Genomic DNA, 15,883 nt, shown 5'->3' with positions numbered 1-15,883 from the left:
TGAGAAGGCCATTTCCACTGTTGTCTTCAGGCCCCTCCTCACACCATTCTCTCACTCTTGGTAGGTGTCAGGGAACATATACAGCCAGGTTTCTCTATTGAGTTGATTTCTAAAGAGATGCACCAATCAATGAGGTAGAATTCCATTCATTCACTCGCAGATGACTTCCGTGCTGCCAAACGGAATGATCTCCTTTGCCTCTTCTGCTTATCTCATCTGACCTGTTGGCAAGGGAGCCAACAAGCCTCTTTCTCCCAAGTCCTAGCACCTCACAGGCCTCTCTTCTCAGGCCCCATGCTGGCCCCTGCTCCTCTGCTCCACTTAGGGTGAGGAAGCCCCTGCCCCGGCACCCTTCACGTCTTCATCTGCAAACTCATCACAGTGCCCCAACTCCCAAACGTGTGTCTCTAGCCATGGGCTCTTCCCTGAACTGCAGGCTCTTATATCCAATCCCTGCCAGACATCTCCTCACAGATGTTTTATAGGTACCTCAACCTACCTCATTCCAACAGCTCCTGACACCTCTCTCTCCCACCGCATTCAAAAACCTGCTTCCCCACTGGTCTTCCTCCAGTTTGTTAACCAGCACCCCTAATGAACCTGTTGCCAAAAAACTAGGAATCCTCTTTTCCTCTTCCTCTCATCTTCAAAATCCAATTGACCAGCAAGTCATGTCAATGCAAACTGTAAATATCCTAAATCCTTCGTTCTCTTCATTCTACAATTATGACAACTACTACTGCTGCTGATAATAATAATACAAAAATCACTCACACCATAGGTGTTTATGTTTTTTTTTTGTTTTTTTTTTTTTTTTTTGAGACAGAGTCTTGCTCTGTCGCCCAGGCTGGAGTGCAGTGGCCGGATCTCAGCTCACTGCAAGCTCCGCCTCCCGGGTTTACGCCATTCTCTTGCCTCAGCCTCCCAAGTAGCTGGGACTACAGGTGCCCGCCAACTCGCCCGGCTAGTTTTTTGTATTTTTTAGTAGAGACGGGGTTTCGCCGTGTTAGCTAGGTTGGTCTCGATCTCCTGACCTCGCGATCCACCCGTCTCGGCCTCCCAAAGTGCTGGGATTACAGGCTTGAGCCACCGCGCCCGGCCTATGTTTTATATTTATTAACTCATTGAGCCTTCCCAGCAAACCTGTGCATTAAGTGCTGGATTATTCCCTCTTACAGAGGGTAAAATTGAGGTATATAAATGTTCAGTGACTTCCTGAAAGCCATATATCTAATACAGTGGAAGCAGAATTCCATGTGATCAAACGTGTTGCCCCTGTGCTGCCCCCATATCCACCTGGTTGCCCCCACAGCCTCCAAACTGGCCTCCCTGCTCCCACTCTTGCCCCTGTATAATTTGTTTTATCCACACAGCAGCCCGAGTGATCTTTCTAAAACCTGCACCAGTACACACCACTCCCCAACATAAACATCCCTTTCCAGGGGTTCCCCCAGAGCCCTTGGGATGAAATCCAAACTCCTTCCATGGCTGCCTCTGTCCACCTGTTAGGTCTCCCTGTTTCTATCTTTCTCTCTCCGTCCCCTGCCTTCCCCACCCCCAACCACCCTCCAACCACATTGCCCCCTTCTCGGTCCTCAAACTCACCAAACTCCAACCATTCCCTCCCTCACGGATTTTTACATGGCTGGCATTTGATCATTTAAATCTTAGCTCAGTGTTGCCTTCTCAGAAAGGCTTTTTCTAACTTCCTACTCTAAACTAGCCACTCAATCCAACTCTATCACGTCACCTTGTTCTGTTTCCCTGACAGCACTTACTGCTATCTGAAATTATTTCACATTTGTTTACGATTTATTTTCTGCCTGCCCTCTTAGAACTTGAATTCCATGAAAGGAAGGAATTGTTCTGTCTTTTCTCTCACGTATATCCCAGGACCTAAAACTATAATACGGAGCTCTGTGCCAGGCATAGGGATAGCAAGGCGAAGGCAGCAGAATCCCTGCCCTTAAGGAAGTCAGCATCTGCAGTTCCACGACAGCATGTGGGCTGCCACGAGGACAGGAGCAATTCCTCACCCATCCTAGGAATGCTGGGAAGACTTCCTGGGGTGGATGATTTGAGTTTATTTTATTTCAACATTTATTCTGGACCAGACCTGCCAGTTACAGTGATGGATGAGACCAGTGGTCTGCTTCCTTAGTACAATATCACTTAGAGAGCCTTTTAAAACACAGACTGCTGGGTCTCGTGCCCAGAGTTTCTAATTCTGGAATAAGACCTGGAGTAAGCACCAGGAATTTGCATCTCTAACAGGTCTCCAGGTGAAGACCAGTATCATCTAGGGACCACATTTTGAGAACTGCCAGATTGGACCATTTTCTTGCCACAGCTCACCATCAGTATGGCTCAGTGCAATGCTGTGTACCATTTGCTGTGATAGGAATATAGGCTATATATAAAAATAGGCTACAGATAAAAGGAATCAGTAGGTACTTCTTGGAGGAGCCGGAACCTAGGTTTCATTTTGAATAATGAGTAGGCATTACTGAAACAAATAAGGGATGAAAAACAGAAAAAACTTGAGGAAAAGGACAAAGTAGTATATAGTCTTAAAAATTAAAATATATTTCAATATTGCTGAAGCATAAAAGCATAAAACAAAGACTGGCTGAAGGTGAGACTGAAGTAAACAGCAGATTCGAGTCTCTTAAAAAATTAGTAGCAGGAGGCCAGGCTGCATAAAAGACAGGTGAGTACAGCACACTTAGGGAACTGCAGAAACGGTGGCCAATACAGAGGGTGCTCAAGGGTCAGGGGAGAGGTCTCTAGCAAGAAAAGATTCTAGGCCGGGTGCACACCTGTAATCCCAGCACTTTGGGAGGCTGAGGCGGGCGGATCAGGAGGTCAGGAGATCGAGACCATCCTGGCTAACACAGCGAAACCCCGTCTCTACTAAAAATACAAAAAATTAACCGGGCTTGGTGGCAGGCGCCTGTAGTCCCAGCTACTCAGGAGGCTGAGGCAGGAGAATGGCATGAACCCGAGTGGCGGAGCTTGCAGTGAGCCGAGATCGCGCCACTGCACTTCAGCGACAGAGTGAGACTCCATCTCAAAAGAAAAAAGAAAAAAAAAAGATTCTAAAGAAAAGTAGAAGTGAAACCATGAAGGGACCCTACCTTGGGGCTGGGTCCTAGGGGAATCAGAGGGTTCCTTAGCTGGAGGCTGCAGACAGAATTGCTCATATATATGGGCATTCATTCAGTGGAATACTATACAGCAATGAAAAGGAACAGGCTATACATATGTGCAGCCTCATGAATGAATCACATAAACATAATGCTGAGTGAAAGAAGCCAGGCACAAAATAGTAAACATGAGTCGATTTACATAAAGTTCAAAAAACCGGCAAAATATAAGGTTTAGAAATACATTTAGTGTAAAGCAAGTGTGTGACTCCCACAAATTCAGGAGAGTAGTGACCTCTGAGGATTAAAGAAAGGGATTATTGATGGGAGGAGGAAGGAAGGAAGTTTCTAGAAGCTAGCAGTGTTGTATTTCTTGTCATGGGTGATTGTTACTGAGTTCACTTTAGACACATCACCAAGATGTAAGCTGTATGCCTCACTTTGAGCACTTTATATTTCAAATTTGTTTTTTAAAAAATTAAGATATTAAGATAGTTGAGCAGGAGATGGGGGTGGGAGGAAGTGGACAGGAATGGAACAAAAACTGCTAGAAGGAGGGAAATGAAGATTGTCGAGAGCATGACTGCAGGGCTACGCATGCGTGTGTGGGTGTGAGTGTGCCATTCTCTTCAGTGTCAGTCAGGAGCCCTGGATTGAGGGTGAGGAGAGATCAGGTGTGTTGGGAAACAATGGAGAAGTAGCTAGGGGAGGGCTAGGGTCTTTATGAGTGGGGCTGAAATCTTGGATCACTGGGCTGGGGTGGAGAACACAAAGCCTGGAGATGTGCCACCAGGCAGTCACACCTCTCAAAGAAAGACCCCACCATCAGACACTGACTTTTAGGCTGTAATTAGCAAGTTGGTTCGTGTCTCTCTAAGGCCAAAAGTAAGTGTCTAAAACCAGAACAAAATCATTCTTTCCCATGTTCCTAAAAACCTTAAATACAAAGGTAAAATAAACATTTATTTTAGAAATAAATGATGAAAACTGAAAAGCAAAGTAGGCCAACTATTTCCCAGGCAGCCGGCCTGACCTGCTGCAAATTCTTGGTGTCCGGTTTCAGCTAGGCACTCACTGTAACTTGGCCAAACTTTCCTCGTTGACTTTCCCCACACATTCCATGCAGCTCCACCCTCTGAGCCATGAAGCTGCTCCCAGCCGCCCTCTCTGCGGTGGGCTCTCGACCCTGCCATGTGACAGAGGCTATGCTGGCTGATTCCAACCTAAAGTACCTCCTCCTTAACACTGTCTTCTGAACATCCTCCTGCCTGCCTGCCTGTCATCAGAGATGCGGGTGGCCTGAGGAAATGGGGTCTGAGGGAGCCCCCAGAAGGTCCTGGGGAAGATACAGGGCTAGGGTCTAGTCAGGGGCCAGTAGCTGGTGGAGAAGTCTGAGCTGAGACTCACAAGCTGGGTGAAATCAGCAAGGGTCCATCCAAGTCAGGCGGGCAGAGGAGCCAGCAAAGTGATATTCAAAGGTCAAGCAAGTAACAGAGTCAGAAGTTAGACAGAGCACGGGGACCAGGAACCCAATGCCCTCTAGGAGTATGCCATGGAGGTGCAGACCTCGAATGTTGGCATCAGGCAGTGCTAAGTTTGAGTCTTGGTTCTGATCAACTGTGTGACCTTGGGAAACTTATTAATCTCTCTGGCCTCATTTTTCTCTGGTGACGTGTCACTGAGCTTGGGCATAGGGCCAGGGATGGGGATGGAGATGCCAACGGGTAGAGGTGGAGACCCCTGGGCCAGGCAAGGCTTCAAGTTTGACAGCTGACGTATCCGTACTCCAAACAGACCTTAAATCCATCAAAGGCAGAGACCAGCACCTGCACTAGGCTTGGCCCCTGGCACAAGTCAAAGGAGGAAATGATTAACACGGGTCCGTGAACATTACGTATCACCCTCACTGCAGCAGCGCCTGCCTTTTCCGAGCTTGCTTCTTCCCTTCCCACCCCTTGCTAGTTGGAGCTGATTCCTCAGTGGCAGCACTAGGTTCTGGGCATTAGCAATCTGAAAGCTGGGTAAGAAGTCCTGGGGTGGGGTTTCTGTGTCCTTTCCTGCGCCCTCACCCAATCCCTGCTGGTGCACCTCCCTGGCAGCCTCCCTCTGCTCGCCTCTCCAGCCCTTTTCCAAATGTCCCTCCTCATGCACCCTTCCTCTTCTGCTTTCAAACTTTGCCAAGTCTCCCTTCCTCTAAAAAGCTCTTCCATTGACCCCCAAGCTTCCGTTACTTCTATTTTGCTCCTTTTCTCTGCCAAAATCCCCCAGGGAATGGCCCATACCAGCGGTTGCTCTTTCACTCACTCCAGCCTGGCATCCACACTCACAGCTCTGCTGACAGCCGGCACAGGAAGGAACCAGCAGGGATAAGAGAATAGAGGCACAGACATCAAGCGGGGTTCAAGAAAGTGCAAGTGGGTATAACACACACACACCAACACACAGACACACATAACACAGACACACACCAACAGATACGCCAACACACAGACACACACACCAACAGACACACCAACACACAGACACACACAACACAGACACACGCCAACAGACACACCAACACACAGACACACACACACACAACACAGACACACACCAACAGACACACCAACACACAGACACACACACACACAACACAGACACACACCAACAGACACACCAACACACAGACACACACACACACAACACAGACACACACCAACAGACACACCAACACACAGACACACACACACACAACACAGACACACACCAACAGACACACCAACACACACACACACACAACACAGACACACACCAACAGACACATCAACACACAGACACACACGACACACACACCAACACACAGACACACACACAACACAGACACACACCAACAGACACGCCAACACACAGACACACACAACACACACACACCAACAGACACACACAACACAGACACACACACCAACACACACACAACACAGACACACAACACAAACACACACCTATACCAGACAGACCAACACACAGACACATGCAACACAGACACACACAACACAGACACATACCAACACCAGACACACCAACACAGACACACATAATACAAACACACACCAACACACACACACAACAGACACACACCAATACAAACATATACCAACACACAGACACATAACACAGACACATGTCAACACCAGACATACCAATACAGACACACGTAACACAGACACACACCAACACACACACACAGACACACACCAACACAGACAAACATACACCAACGCCAGACACACCAACACACAGACACACATAACACACACATCAACACCAGACATACCAACACAAACACACACAACACAGACCCACACAAACACCAGACACACCAACACACAGACACACATAACACACACATCAACACCAGACATACCAACACAGACACACACAACACAGACCCACACAAACACCAGACACACCAACACACACACAACACAGACACATGGGTACATACTCACACACACACCAACACAGAGACAGGCACACACCAGCACATACACACCGAGACATTCATACAACACACAGACACACACGCACAAAGACACACACAACACACAAAACACACAAACACACAGACACATCACAAACACCCACGGAGACACATACACCACATACACCTACACATGCACAGACATGCACACTAACGCCTTCCAACATGGCAGCCAAGGGGCTCTTGCTGTGGTCGGAGAAGACGGGGAGGGAGCCTGGCCAACCACCATGGGGAGGACACGCAGTGCTCAGCAGGAGGACTCCAGACCCCTAAGGGAGGATCCTGGAGTTGCTACACCTGGGGGCAGGTCAAGTGTTACAAGGCCCAAGCGTTCTACAGCTGGTGGGGAAACTCTCTTTGTGCCCTGCACAAGCAGTAAGCACTTAGAAGACATCCCTGAAGGAGAGACGGAAAGGGAGGGGGAGGGAGGGAAAGGGAGGGGGAGGGAGGGCAGAGCCTACCAGGAAGCCTGGAGGAAGCCTGCGACCTAGGACCCAGAAGGTCAGCTCCCTGACCCAGACCAGTGAGTGAACTGACAAGTGGCAGTCTGGATTTGAACCCAGGGACTCGGCTGCCCATGTTCTTAACCTGCGTCACCTATCTGCTTCTCTCATACTGACTCAATGTAGCTCAAACAAGTGTAAAGCAAGAGCTTCTAGCACAGTGGGCTTGGGGCTCAGGCCTCCAGAAACACTGCCTGGGGTGGGAGCCTGGGCGCCAGGCCGGCCTCCACCCGGATGGGGAGAAGGGAAGGGCTGCCTCATCTGCAGAAACGAGTCTCTTCTGTTCTCTTCTCCCCACCCCTATCTATACCAAGGTGCCTTCATGGATCATAAGGTTTCTTACTAATTTTTTGTTTCATTCACTGGTGTTTTTTATTCCTTGCTCTAAATTACTTTTTTTTAATTTTTATTTTTATAGAGACAGTCTCACTGTCACCCGGGCTGGAGTGCAGTGGCACAATCATGGCTCACTGCAGCCTCAAACTCCTGGGCTCACACAGACACACACAACACAGACACACACCTGGGCTCAAGGGGCCCTCCTGCGTCAGCCTCCAGAGTAGCTGGGACTACAGGTGCACACCAATGTCCAGCTAATTTTTTTTTTTTTTTTTGTAGAAACGGGGTCTTGCTATGTTGCCTAGGCTGGTCTTGAGTTCCCAGCCTCAGACAATCCTCCCGCCTCAGCCTCCCCAAGTGGTGGGATTACAAGCATGATTAATTATTTTTAAATAAGTAACTTGATTATTATTGCTTTGTAAAAATCCTCTTAGCTATCTTTGTCCCTATAGCTTTCTATAGGTGCTTAACAATTTTTTTTTAAAAGGCATTTGCCAGTTCTGGCTAAACATTCCTCTGGTCCTGAGCTCTGTGGAGAGGTCATACATCTGTAGGAACATCATCACCCTCGTCCCCAACGTCCATCACCCCCAGGGGAAGGGGGGGAACGGGGATATATTTTGTGTGTGTGTTTTGTTTTGTGTGTGTGTTTTGTTGTGTGTGTGTGTTTTGTTGTGTGTTTTTTTTGTGGTTTGTTGGGGTTTGTTTGTTTGTTTTTGTGTGTGTTGTGTGTGTGTTTTGTTGTGTGTGTGTGTTTTGTTGTGTGTGTATGTTTTGTTTTGTGTGTGTGTATTTTGTTTGTGTTTTGTGTGTGTGTTTTGTTGTGTGTGTATGTTTTGTTTTGTGTGTGTGTTGTTTTGTTGTTTGTGTTTTGTGTGTGTGTTTTGTTGTGTGTGTATGTTTTGTTTTGTGTGTGTGTGTTTTGTTGTGTTTTGTGTGTTTTGTTGTGTGTGTGTTTTGTGTAAGTAGAGTGGTCAGCCGTGTGTGCACAATAGAATTACCTGGCTGCCATTATAGACGCACCTGAGCTCGAGCCCTCTGCAGACACAGTAAATCAGAATCCCAGGAACGGGACGAGCTTGTTGGCAGGCGTTGGGCATCAGTACGTTTTACAGAGTCCCGAGGGGATTGAGTGACCAGGATTGGGATCCACTGAAGGGAAGTAATGCTGGGGATTCTGGGGACCCTTTAAAGTCAGGATCATCCTTCAGTGAAGGACCTGACCTTCTCCTGGAAGTTGGGTGTGAGCCTTTTCACTTTCACCCTCGACTTCCCTCTCTGGGGACACCCAGTGTTCCAGCCCAGACTGTTACCTGACAAGTTTCTGTGATTCCCCATCCTTCCTTCACTATCTTGGCTATTTCCCTGCTCGACGTTTATATTTTGTCTCCACTTGTCCCTTGTACTCTCGATCCCACTTCTCCTTGGCCCTCTCTTTGCTGCACCTAACCATCCTCTTGTCCCTGCCCCAAAGTGACCCACAAGCCAGAAGTCAGGAGTGAAGGGGGCACTGTGACATCAGAAGTTGCCATGCATCCCCTCCTGAATCTTCTGCCCTGTTCTCTTCCTCCTCTGCAGGCTCAGTGGGCACTGTGACATCAGAAGTTGCCATGCATCCCCTCCTGAATCTTCTGCCCTGTTCTCTTCCTCCTCTGCAGGCTCAGTGGGCACCAGCAGTGCAGTCTTCAAACACGGACGTTGGAGTGATTATTCCCACCCCCAAGAGTGAACACCTACTATGTGCTGAACCCTAGACCAGACATACACACATAAAGATACACAACACACACACGCACACACACACACCCCAACATGCATGACCTCATTTGAGATCTCTGATCATTTCAACAAGCAGTTACTCTGGGCCAGACATGGCCCACTACAGAGATAGACGAGACCTGTGGTCTCCTTCCTTAGCGCCAGAATCTCCTAGAAGGTCTGTTAAGACAGATTGCTGCGTCCCACTCCCAGCGTCTCTGATTCAGTAGATGTGGGGTGGGGCCCAAGAACTTGCCTTTCTAACAAGCTCCCAGCCTTCTGAAATCAAATGCTCTTTACATAAGCTGCAGAGAGAATGACTGTCACTAACAGGCTGTTGAGAATTAGCCCCTGTGGCCCCGTGAAAAAGTCCCCAAGATGCCAGGAGGACACAGTGCAGGGCAGGCTGTAAAGTCTGGCAGTTTCATTGCGGTCGTTAACTTGGGGCAGTACCCAGGAGACAGGCTAGACTTGCTCTCCCTGTGTTATCATCAAGCCCTGTTGACAATCCTTTGCAATGTCTCTCCCTGTGTCTGTTCCTCTCCACTGGCCCATCACCTCTCTAATCCCAGAGCTCAACCTGTCCAGCCAGGAATGTAAAGTCCCCTCACCTCTGTGCAACCACAGCAAGCTCTTGCGCCTCCTCCAAATCATACTGACTCAATCATGTATTTCCCATGATCTCCCTTTCTTCATAGTTCTCTATAATCTTTAGAGAGAGGTGCTTTCTAGAAAAAGACCAGGCAGAAAATACCTGTGTTCAGCTTCAGTTTTAACATTTAGTTGTAAGAAAACATACATCAAGTGGTTCCCCAACAAAAATCTACCTCTCCTCATTGCCCATGAGTCAGCACCTACAGCCTCATGCAGAGCCCTCATTGCTGCAGTTCTCAAAAAGCCTTTCTGTATCCTCCCCTCTCTCCAGGCTCTAGTTCCTCTTCAAGTCCAGCCCTAAACTCTCTGAATTCATTCTCGCTCTGGAGCTCCCTTGTCAGTGGAGCCATGCCTTCAACCTCTCCATGGGCCTCTATTTTGTGGCTCAGTGTCTGTGAGCCCCGAGTACCTCCATTCGGTTCTTCAAGCAAGCTCTAAATGGGGGAAAGATCTGAGCAAAGTCACAGAGGTGCGGGGCGGCCTGGGCGTCTGGAAATACTACAGGGAATGCACAGGTGAGAGGCATGAGGAGGGAGTTGGGGTGGTCCAGTCTGACAAGGTTCTGCTGTCTCTCCCAGCAAGTCTGGGAAAGACGGTGGATATCACTGAGTGCACAGGCCAGGTTTGAGGTGTAGCGGATGAGCAGGGGACCTCCCCTGTGGTTCCACAAGAACCTCCAAAGACTCACCCCAGAAGTCTTCTGCAGCTTGAAGTGACTCTCCGAGCTGCTGATACCTAGCACTGATGTGCGACGGGCCAGGGCCCAGCAGGGAGTCAGACCCTCAGACTCGAGAAAGAGCCATTTGAGAGTGACATCAGCCCACCACCTGCTGGTGTGCACAGATGGTGTTTCAGGAAGCCATGAAGCTAATCATGTCTGTTTCTGTGTTGTCCATGGCAAGACTCCAAGCCCAGAAAAGAAAATCTGTAGCCCGAGTTATTTTCCTCCCACAGGGCTTGCCTGGCCTTTGATTGTTGACTTTGGGGAGGTGCATTTTTCCCTCCTCTGTGGGCAGCAAATTCCCCACGAGTCAGCAGGCCCTGTATCTGGGCTCACCATGGGCTTCTACTGGCACTGAGAAGGGGCAAGCTGAGCAAACGTGCAATGTGACCCCAATGCTGACCACCCCAGAGATGCCCCATGGGACTCCAGGACTTGATCTCAGTGCTTCTGGGGTCCCTCAGTGTCCCTTGCTGGCCTCAGCACTGGACTGCCTGGTAACCTCCCCACAGGCAGGTACTAAGTGAGGCTGGCCCCTTCATTCAAGGCAGAATGAATTTAGGCCGGGCACAGTGGCTCACGCCTGTAATCCCAGCACTTTGGGAGGCCGAGGTGGGTGGACCACGAGGTCAGGAGATCCAGACCATCCTGGTTAACACGGTGAAACCCCATCTCTACTTAAAAAAATACAAAAAAAATTAGCCGGGCGTGGTGGCGGGCGCCTGTAGTCCCAGCTACTCAGGAGGCTGAGGCAGGAGAATGGTGTGAACCAGGGAGGCAGAGCTTACAGTGAGCCGAGATCGCGCCACTGCACTCCAGCCTGGGCAACAGAGCGAGACTCCATCTCAAAAAAAAAAAAAAAAAAAAAAAAGAATTTAAAAGCTGGGGTTCCAGAGTCAGCTCCAGGTCACCCATGCACATGCCCCGTGCCAGATACTGCTGTCAACTGTTCACACACTAACTTACTCCAGCTCAAAACTCCCAGGAATACCTACAAGGCAGCTTCCACTACTCTAATCCCCATTTTACAAAGTGATGAAACCAAGGCACACAGTTCAGTAAGTTGCCCATGGATACACAGTTCCCAAGTAGAAAACTCAAAGTGCAAACTCCAGAACATACACCGCTAAGAAGGGGCCACCAGGCAGCTCTCCCCGCCTGAGAATCCTCCTGAAATCCATGGTGAGCCTGCCCAGAGCCCCCACCCCTCCCCAGCGCACATGGGCTGCTCTTCCTCTTGCCCCACAACCCCAAATCACTGGCCAAATGGGCTCAGGTGTATCCCTTTGGCCTCCACGCTCAAGCTGTATATGAACAAAAAAATCACAGAAAAAACTCAATGTGTTAGGTCAGTTTATTAACTCTCCTTCTTGGTCCCCAAACTGCCTTTCAGCGTGTTGAGCAGCTGCACACATCACCCCTCCCTCATGAAGTCCTGTTGGCCCTTTACCCCCAGCTGAGTAAGTCAAAGGAGGACATATGATCAAATCAGGCAGTCCACCGGCTGACCTCTGACCTATAGCCTAGAACAAAAAGAGGACCTGGGCCAATCCAATTATCTCTCAGGAATGCAAAAGGAGAAGGAAAAGAACAGGCAATTGGGCCGGGCGCAGTGGCTCAAGCCTGTAATCCCAGCACTTTGGGGGGCCGAGACGGGCGGATCACAAGGTCAGGAGATCGAGACCATCCTGCCTAACCCGGTGAAACTCCGTCTCTACTAAAAAATACAAAAAACTAGCCGGGCGAGGTGGCGGGCGCCTGTAGTCCCAGCTACTCAGGAGGCTGAGGCAGGAGAATGGCGTAAACTTGGGAGGCGGAGCTTGCAGTGAGCTGAGATCCGGCCACTGCACTCCAGCCTGGGAGACAGAGCGAGACTCCGTCTCAAAAAAAAAAAAGAACAGGCAATTGACCGCGGAAGCCAAAGCACAGAGGATGCTGTGAGGAACACAAAGGCCACAAGAGGTCTTGATAAACCAAACGTCGATGCAAATTGGTCTATAAACTTCTTAAGTCTCTTTGCCTGTACAGTTCGCCCCTCGCTCTCTGATACTGTGTCCTTATCTGTAGAAGGAACTGATTTTCCCATGGTCTGTACTGCACTGATTACATCTTCATAGTGTCCTTTAGCAAGTGTCTCTGTCCCCCTATAAAGCAGCTGTCATGTCTAGAGCTGTGACCAACTCTAGGTTTGCTTTTCATAAATGATGGTGTAAATATTTGGAGGTACAGAATCCAGGGCTGTCTCTCCTTTTGCGGTGTTAGCAGCTATTAATGATTTATTGACTAGAAACACTATTTTATTAACAGTTGCAGACTGGTAATATTCTCAAGCTATCATTTCTTTTTCGTTTTTTACTTGGAATACTTCTAAAGGAGACACTTCTCATCAACTGTTTGATTTCATTGCAGTTTATGAGAAAGGCAACACAAAATGTTGCATATTTTCTCCTTTATTGGCCAGTTTTCAAAAGAATATATTGAATATTTGCAAACTACAAAAGTAGCTAAAGTGATTGAGGATTTTTGTAGTGAACTCTTGCAGTGAACTGGTTTAAGACAGCTATTGGATTTTCTGCCACTCACAACTAAATTTAATCCTAGCTGATACAACACACGTAAAGGAGGAAAAGAGGCAAAATGCAATGCAATCTTTTCTCCACTGAACTATGTGTTCCTTGAACACAGTTTACATCCCAGTCACTCTCACACCTCCAGAGCCTACAGGGATATCCAGCTTATAGTATATGCTCAATAAACATTTTCTGAATTAAAGACAAGAGCACAACCATTTAAACCTATCAAAATGAATGAAAATGGATTTTATGAGCCTTTACTAGAACTTGTAGATATTGGTGAGAAATGCTAATTCTACCAGATGGTTGACAGCCCAGGCAGGAGAATGAGCACCTCTGATAGTAATATAATGGTACAGGCCGGGCGCGGTGGCTCACACCTGTAATCCCAGCACTTTAGGAGGCCTAGGTGGGTGGATCATGAGGTCAGGAGATTGAGAACCTCCTGGCTAACACGGTGAAATCCCATGTCTACTAAAAATACAAAAATTAGCCAGGCGTGGTGACGGGCACCTGTAGTCCCAGCTTCTTGGGAGGCTGAGGCAGGAGAATCGCTTGAACCCAGGAGGCGGAGGTTGCGGTGAGCCAAGATTGCTCTACTGCACTCCAGCCTGGGTAACAAAGCGAGACTCTGTCTCAAAAAAAAAAAAATAGGTAATATAATGGTATAAAACTGAATGTACCTGGTGACATGGCTTATAATGTCAAGAATCTGGAAACAATCTAAATGCTGATCAAGGGGAAACTGATTAAAATATGGAATATCCATATAATGGAAATTCGATGTCTCTAAACTAATGAGGCAAATCTATACACATAATAATCACGATATATATTTAAGTAAAAATGGCAAGATCTTCAAAATACTACAGGATCCCCCAAAACAAGCAAAGTCAAAGAAAGTACATGGCAAATTAAATAAGATGGGCAAAATTGGACGACTTTTGGGGTGCTGAGTGATGAGTATGTAGATAGATGTTCATTGTACCAGTCTCTCTATTCTTGTGTATGTTTGAGAAAATTCTGTAATAAAAATGAAAATAAAAACAAAACTACTTGTTCTGAGCCCTGCTTTTTAGTGTGTTTTTCATTTTGTTTTCATTGTTTATGTAAAATATTTCAGAATTCTTCCCATGTGAAAAATGAAAAGGAGATTAAATCTACATTTAAATGTTTGGATATTCATAGAAGACAGATCTCTGGAATGCTATGAAATTCCAGCTGGAACTGTGATACTGTGAGATACATATTTGGTCTTCAACCTGCTTCCTGACATACAACTCCTAAAACTCTTACCATTTCAAAAGTGTTGTCCTTTTGTATGCTAATGAGCTGACTGAGGGTTAGCATCCTCTAGGTAGCTTCAGGATGAGACTGGTCACCAGACCAAGGCAGGATTAAACAGCTGAGACTTTCAGCCCCCAACCTCTGAAAGGGGAGAAGGGCTGAAGGTTGAGTTAATCACCATTGACCAATGGTTTAATCAATTATGCCTAAGTAATGAAGTTTCCACAAAAACCCAAAAGGACAGGGTTCAGAGAGCTTCCAGACAAATGAGTGCATGGAGGTTCCTGGAGGATGCCAGGGAGGGCATGGAAGCTCGCTTCCCCTTTCCCCATACCTAGCCCCATGCGTCTGTATCCTTTGTAATATCCTTTATAATAAACTGATAAACTTACATGTTTCCCTGAGTCCTGTAAGCTGCTCTAGTAAATTAATCAAACCCAAAGAGGAGTTCTTGGGAACCCCAGCTTGAAGCCAGTCAGCCAGAAGTTCCAGAGGCCCAGACTTGTGACTGGTGTCTGAAAGGGAGACAGTCTTGAGGGATCCAGCCCCTCACTCTGTGGGATCTGACGCTGTTTCCAAATAGACAGTGCTGAAACTAAATTGGAGGGCTCCCAGCTGTGGCCACTGCAGAACTGGCTGCTTGTTTGGTGTGTGGAGAGAAACACCCCCCTCCCCATGTTTAGTCACAGGTGTCTTCAGTGTTGATTGTTGTTACTGAGTCAGGGAATAGAAAAAAGCACTTTGGGTCATGTACTTTTCCACTCATAGTAACTGATGAGGAAGAAATGGGATGCTTACTCCTTGTAGGAATGTTTCACCACAGGCCTGTGTGACATATTGATTATAGAAGAACTAATATTAAAAAGAAAGTATGAGAAAGAGTGACACCAATCACCTTTTGCTCTCTGTCTGGCTAATTCAAAGCCAACCTTTAGGTTCCAGGTCAAAGGTCACCTTCCACCGTGGGGCACAGAACTCAAGCAACATTAATGTCCCTAACAAACCAGTTTGGTCCATTAAGGAGTGGCAGGGGTGGCTGCCTGCCTACAGGTGTTGAATTTCGAAATCTTTACAACACAACAGTAGCCCCCAAATGTATTTTATAGACCACATCTAGATCTAGGCTCCAGATTGCAATCCCACATAAAAAGGGTTCTGCTCCCTGACTACCCACCCAGTGTAGAATTGCTGTTCCCTCTGCGGTGCCCCATGGCCCTTTGATCATACTTCTTTTGATGCATTTATATTGTATCGGACTATAGCTCTTTGAATAATGAACGGTAATCATTGCCAGCCTTTATTGAGGGCTAATCAGTGGGCAGGCAACATTCCAAGAGCTTTATGTCCATGATCTCACTTAGCCCTCACAGCCACCCTCG

The 15,883-nt window shown here is 47.6% G+C and overlaps 1 protein-coding gene across 5 annotated transcripts in view; it reads right to left on the bottom strand.

Annotated features, from left to right (window-relative positions):
• CDRT4 (CMT1A duplicated region transcript 4) overlaps positions 1–15,883 on the bottom strand; it is a 76,478-nt gene that overhangs the window by 22,612 nt on the left and 37,983 nt on the right. Inside the window, exon 1 of one of the 5 annotated variants that reach the window (XM_010359698.1) lies at positions 8,825–8,976. The exons of 3 other annotated variants lie outside the window; for them this stretch is intronic. The gene's annotated coding sequence lies outside the window, so the exon portion shown is untranslated. Of the gene's footprint in view, positions 1–5,428; positions 5,466–8,824; positions 8,977–15,883 lie in introns of those variants that run through there. One more of the 5 variants, XM_030922849.1, reaches the window with a different exon arrangement.

Source organism: Rhinopithecus roxellana, chromosome 19 (genome assembly GCF_007565055.1).
Source record: "Rhinopithecus roxellana isolate Shanxi Qingling chromosome 19, ASM756505v1, whole genome shotgun sequence".
NCBI classification, from domain to species: Eukaryota; Metazoa; Chordata; class Mammalia; order Primates; family Cercopithecidae; genus Rhinopithecus; species Rhinopithecus roxellana.
The sequence above is the reverse complement of the archived record's forward strand: the minus strand, read 5'-3'. Positions and strand labels throughout refer to the sequence as shown.